Consider the following 7,202-nt stretch of genomic DNA (forward strand, 5'->3'; position numbering starts at 1 on the left):
GAAATTCTTCATTGCTTCTCTCAGTAGAAGGAATATTGTACTTGTACCTTTTAAGTCCAGTAAAACTGTTTAGTACTGTAGGCTAGCCTGGATGCCAGCCGAACTTAGCCCCGCCCACAGAATGTTTAGGTCGGGCGGTTCGGTCTGGCCTCGCTCCCTGGAGGGGTAATTATCCCCGAACAGAAACTCTTCAGACCAATGAGAGTTTTTTTACAACACCGGCAAAGATCGTGTATTCCAGCGCGCGTACAGACAGGGTTGCCAAGTTTTTACAACAAAACCCGCCAACTACTAGCCCTAAACAATAGCTTCTCGGGGGGTTCTCCGGGGGGAAACGGTGTTTGGGGGTAAAATGTGTTATTTTGGCACGACTGCTGCTAAAATTCGCACTCATGGGTCTATATATCACATAATAGTCGCTTCAACCCGCGGACATAGAAAACAACCGAGGAAATAGTGACGGCCACCCCTGGTGAACCCCACTGGCCATGGCGTAGGTTTGGGGGGGACGCTAGGTACTAGTCCAATCAATATTTAAAATAAGCAAAATGACAGACACATCCATGAACTAAAGGTTAATGGATAATATAATATTCCATACATTATCAGAGCTTGGCAGACTTATTTTTCTAGACATTAGACCGGTTAATTAATAGGTTATAGCCTATTAATGTTATCAATTTATCATTTAGCAGTTTGATATTTAAAAAAATATTTAGATTAAAATGAGACAAATAATTACATAATAATATAGTCATAATAGTAAATTAATAAAGAGGATTAAACATTTTTGAATTTCAGAATTGTCATTAAAGTGGTTACTGGGGTCAGAATGACTGCTTAAAGAGACAGTGCACCCAAAAATGAAAAATCTGTCATAATTTCCTCACCCTCAAGTTGTTCCACACCTGTATTCATTTCTTTATGTAGAACACATATGAAGACACATTCCTACCATGGAAGTCAATGTTGCCCCGAAAGCAAACATTTGGTTACAAACGTTCTTCAAAATATATTCTTTTGTGTTCAACAGAACGAAGAAACTCATACAGGTTTGGGACATCATGAGGGAGAGTAAATGATGACAGAGATTTCATTTTTGGGTGAACTATCCCTTTAAAGTACACCAATACAGGCTACTAAAGAGCTCTTCAGAAATAAATAAAATAATCAAATGTAAAATAATTTAAAATGTGTTCTGTGGCAAGTTTACATACATGATTCCATGTTTATTGTTGAGCGGTTGTCATTGTTTCATTGTCACTCTTATCACTCTTATATTGCCAAGTTCATCAATTACTTTCAAAAACAGATTCAAAACTGATTTGGAAAAAAAAAACATGCACACAAAATAACTTATTTTCAATATAAAAAGTGATTGTGGACTGGATATTTTTTGACCCTTTATCACAGTCTTGGACATGTCAAAGATTAGTACCAGCACTGGCTCTGATGCATTGTTAGTTTGTGTGCAGCGTCAGATTTACATTGTTTTAATCCCTCATTTATATGCAGTTATTATACTCTATACAAATGCCAGAAACTAAGCTTCTTCTTTTTTCTTCAGCACAGGCCTATCTAAAGGGTTAATGGTGCCACCTGGTTATCAACTGTAAAAATTACACATTTACCTCTTCCCAACTGGGAAAACCACCAACAATCAGGAATGCTTGAGTATATGGTGTCATGGCTTTCCAATCAAAAAATGAGGCTATAATGGAAGTCAATGGGGCAAAAACAGCCACGAACAGTAAATGAGGGAGAAAAAATCTGATGCTGCACAAAAACTAACAATGCATCAAAGCTAAAGTTGTTACTAATCTTTGACATGCCCAAGACTTTTATATGTATATATATATATATATATATATATATATATATATATATATATATATATATATATATATATATATATATATATATATATATAATATTTAAAATAAGTCATTTTGTGTGTGTGTGTTTTTTTTTTTTCCAAATCCGTTTTGAAAATCATTTATGAACTTGGAAAATAAAGAGTATTATTATTTTGGTACTGGATAATTTGAAGAGAAGAGCCTCATAAATTAATAGACTTATTAATAAACTTTGCGCACTCAGACAGCAACAGGTCAGCTCATGCCCGTCAGTCAACAATTTCAAAATAAGTTAACGTTAGAAGACGAAGACTACTGGTAAGTAAATAAGTCAAAAAATATTTTTTAGTAAAAGATGACGGGGAATTATGTGTCGTGACGTGCTACAGGCCGGTTTACTACACCACTAGAATAAAATTCTGAAATTATGGTTTCTAGTTTTGGTGTGCCAGCCCAAGATTTTAAGTGGCCCCATCTGGCCACCCCTATGAAACATTTCGGGAGGCGCCACTGCGTGGAAAAAAACGCGGACTTGGCAACACAGTAGTTGAGGTCTGTCTGTTGACATTTGACAATGCGTCGCTTCGTTGCTCTGATTGGTTGTAAGTCTATCCAATTGATGTCTTTCCTGGTTCAGTTGAAACACGCCCCATAATCACAGCCCAATGGAGCATCAGACTCATATTCTGATGGGAATTGAGTATGACCACGTCAGGCTAGTACCACACCATACCCGGAGGAGGTCCATATTCCAGGAGTAGGAATATAGTGTGGCCCCTTTAAGAGATGAGCGCTCCCTATTGAACTGCCGGTGTCATGATAAATCCTGTCCCCCTGTGAAATCGTGTCCGCTGGTAGTGGTTTTAAATGCCTGATCAAAAGTTGTTATACATGGTCTGGACAATCAATTGTTTAAAAATAACTAACACGCAAAACATTTATTTGAAATATTTAATTGATTGCTATAATGGGAGCAAAAACATGTTCTGAATGATATACTTACATAAGCACTTATAGCTTCAGTTATATACTACTAATATATGAAACATATGCTTTGTAAGACATTAAAGACTATTTTAACACAATTTAAACAGCAAAAATCAAAAGCGATTGTGTAAGAATTGTAATCAGGCTCTGAACAGATTACCTATTAAAATTTCTTTCAGCCAATAGAATCGCTCTGGGGTCCTTGCGGACACGATTTCACAGGGGGACAGGATTTGTCATGACACCGGTATTTTATGTGTCAAACAGAAAATGTGCGCTGCGTTAATAAAAATAATGCAGTTAAAATGAATTTGCGTTAACGCGATATTAACGCCTTATTTTTGACAGCTTTTTATAAAAAGTTATTTTACAGTGTCCTTGTTACATACTTGTACTTATAATATTTACAATAGTATCAACATTAAAATATGCATAATTACCCAAACAAACCCTAACCTATAGTAAGTGCATGTAACTTACTTAATTAATATTACTCAGTACTTAAACATATAATTACACTGTAACAATGACACAGTAAAATACAGTTTAAACAGTGCCTGGCTATCATACGTTAACGTTTCCTGTATATGTACTCCATCCACTTAACCAGAGAAACTCTCGAGCTATTGAACAGTGATCCATGGCGAATGGAGAGTGTAATTCTGCGATGAGTGTTTCTTCGACATGACCTAAGAAAATTAAAAAATCTAAGAAGGAGGTTCCCTAAAATTATGTTAACGTTAACTAGGCTATCCAAATAACGAATTAAACTATGTGCCTGAAGTTAACTTACTTACCATATGTAACCATCACGTCCACTGTGTGTTGTAATCGTTCTCGGTTACTTTCGTAACCTCGGTTCCCTGAGAGAGAGGGAACGAGTATTGCGTATGGGAACAACTCCTTTTCTCGAGAATGTGAAGCAAAACTTTATTAATAAAGGTATCTATCTATGTAAAGCGCCGTGCAGCTGTACGGCCATAGCCCGGCGCGAGGAGCGCTCTGATTGGCCGGGCCGCGGCAACTGCAGGAACCTATGGTGCGGCGGCTGAGAGGAGCGAACCAATGGAGGCACTCCAGAGAGACCACCGAAAAATGGGGCAGCATCTGTTATTTCTGTAGTACATCCTTTAGTTATACAATTGTGCTCTTATCCACGCAAATTGTTTTAACCATTCATGAATGACAAGACAAAAACATCCTGACACACACACAACACTCAAAAAGACTTGCACGCCAGTATTGCGCTTGAATGAACAATAGCACACTCATTTATGCCAAAATATTTGTTTTGTCGAGGAACAGTCTTAAAGGGTTAGTTCACCCAAAAATTGTAATTATGTAATTAATGACTCTCCCTAATGTCGCTCCACACCCGTAAGACCTCCGTTCATCTTCACACACAGTTTAAGATATTTTATATTTAGTCCGAGAGCGTATGCAAGTGTATGCACACTATACTGTCCATGTCCAGAAAGGGAATAAAAACATCATCACAGTAGTCCATATGAGACATCAGTGGGTTAATTAGAGTCTCTTGAAGCATCCAAAATACATTTGGGTCCAAAAATAACAAAAACTACGACTTTATTCAGCATTGGCTTCTCTTCCGGGTTTGTTGACAATCGCGTTCATGACACTGCAGTGGCGCTGCTGACGTAAGACGCTGCTGACGTTTTATCGGGTGTGCCCAAGCTTCGTTTATAGTCTGACGGAGACGCACACTGTAAACAAAACAACCTTCGCAAACATGTCTAAGGATTTCCACACAGAGGAAGACTTGCATTTTTTTGCTCAGCCATGTTGATTTGAACACGAATACAAGGTGCACCCGATAAAACGTCAGCAGCGTCTTATGTCAGCAGCGCCACTGCAGTGTCATGAACGCGGGTTGTCAACATTTTGGGGTGAACTAACCCTTTAAATTAGTTAAATTAAATCTAACGAGTAAAGAGTACAGTAGTGAGAGAATGAAATGCGTGAGATCCTGTCAGCAGTCGCAGGTCTTAGTGGCAGCAGCCGATTTATCTCTGTCAGTAAAGTTAACCGAAGAACAAAGGGAACGGAGAAAATTACTCATTGCTCTTGACTAAAGAAAGCTTGTAGCGTACTAAGATTCATCTATTTTTAATTTATGCAGTGCAGTGTTTTTAAAACCTTATTCAATTCTTGTATATGATAGGAAAGGTACAGGTAAATATGACATTTATTATGTTTTTAAGTGAGAATTATTTTAAATTCTAGCATTTGAAGCCTGACAATTTTTTAAAATTTGGACTTTTTTAGTTTTCATCAAAACATTAGTATAAATTACTAATATCCGTGATACTGGCCTTCATATATGAAAACTGATACCGCTGATTTCCTATTACTTTTTCATAAAAAATATGTTGTTGATATTGCTTTGTTTATAAAGGAGGACATGAGGAGTCTTCCTCCTTGGAGGACAAAGACAAGCTGATGGTCATGGCCCAGGCAATAAAGGCACTTGAAGAGGAACGAGATTTTCTCCGTCAAACTGTCCTAAAACTCTCAAGTTAGAAAGATATCTGCTTTGCTCTAATGACTGTTTTATTAAATAATTTAGTAATCACTGAATGGGATTTTTTTTAACTTCTACATCAATCATGAAATGCTGATTACTTTTCTAAACTTGTTTGACTTTTTGTCTAACTAAATGTGTTATTGTGTTCTTAGACAGAGGGGTAAAGACGAAAGTGAAGAAACTCTTGGACTCCAGCACTGAATGCAGCAGCAGTGGCACTGATGAGGAGTCCCTGAGTTCTTGCTCCTCTTCAGAGTCATCTGATTGCAACATTACTCGGAAGAGGAAAAGAGGTCATAAAAAGAAGACCAAGAGAGATACCAGGTCAAATACGAAGCACAGCGGTCCGTGTACCTTCGGATAATTAGTTTTTTTCGTTTTTGTTTAAAAAAGGAAAAAAACGAAGAGACCGTTAGTTTATCCCATATTCAAACATTCTCGTGGACAGAAAAACGAATTTCAGTTTATTTTATTTATATTTTTTATTTTGTTTTCATCACACATTGTTCTGATGCATCAAATGAAAAAACAATAAAACCAAAACGAAAATTGAGGTTTTTAATGCACAAAGCGCGTATTAGTACACCGGAAGTATGCTGTATCCCTGGTTACTGGCGCTTGCAACAAACAAGGTGTCATTCATCAATCAAGATGGGGTCAGTCCTGGAAAATCACGCTGGAAACATAGTTAATATGATAATAATGGAGCAACGTATTCTGATGTTTCCACTGCCTTGGCGTCCATTGGATTTGAAAGAGGCCGTTCTGTGGCCAGCATAAAGAAGTTCCTTGGCGACCACAACCTGGTAAAGAGAGGACATCTGTCGGATGATCATTTGGAGGTGGCAGTGGCCAGTTCTATTCGAGAGGTGAGTTGTTGTTTTTTGTTTTTTATAATCCTGCTGCTGCCACTACTACTACTACTACTTGATGTATACTGTCCGCATGCAATTTGACATATCCGGTTTCATATTTCGTACAGACTGGAGCGTCTTTTGGCCGAAAAATGATGACGGGCTACCTGGCCTCAAAGGGACTCCGTGTTTTCCGAACGCCGCGTTGGATCAGCACTGAGGCAGGTCCATCAACCTTACCACCAAGCTCGTTTACAGGTGCCTACTTCAAGTGTTGTGTGTCTTTTCAGTTTAATTGTGTAATAATGTATGCATTGTTTGATTTGTATTATTTCCTCATATCTCATGTGTGTGTGTGTGTGTGTGTGTGTGTGTGTGTGTGTATATGCACAGTATGTGTATAGTAAAATTGGGGTATGAGGAATTAATACAATACTAATCAAAACGAGAAACTCGTAATGTTTGGAGTTACACTCGTAATGTGCAGTTGATGGGTACAGCTACAAAGTCGTTGGGCATGCAACCATGCCTGTCAAGAACAACCTTACTATCTATGAGGAGGTGTACAGGTTAGTTGGAAAAACCTCTGTAATAAGAAAATAGAAAAAAAATAAGTTAAAAAAATACAGCTGAATTAGTAAATTCAACTGTAAGGTTTTAGGATTTGAGTATTTTTTATTAACGCTTTCCTTACTGTATTTCAGACCAGCTGTTCTGTCCAATGGAATCTGGGACCAAGTACGTGTAGACTGTGGGAAAGAATTGTATTTATGTCTTTTTATGCAAGATATCCTAGCTGCATACAGATATAACACAGTAAGAGAGCCTTACAAGCAGACACCTTCAACAAAGGTGAGCATGTATTTTTAAAAAATAATTATTCTTTGAACCCTGTGGTAAACTAAGTTAATGTCTTTGATTCATATGTTCAGTACGCATAAAAGTGGTCGACTGAAAGAT

This window comes from Pseudorasbora parva, chromosome 2 (genome assembly GCF_024679245.1).
Source record: "Pseudorasbora parva isolate DD20220531a chromosome 2, ASM2467924v1, whole genome shotgun sequence".
Lineage (NCBI taxonomy): Eukaryota > Metazoa > Chordata > Actinopteri > Cypriniformes > Gobionidae > Pseudorasbora > Pseudorasbora parva.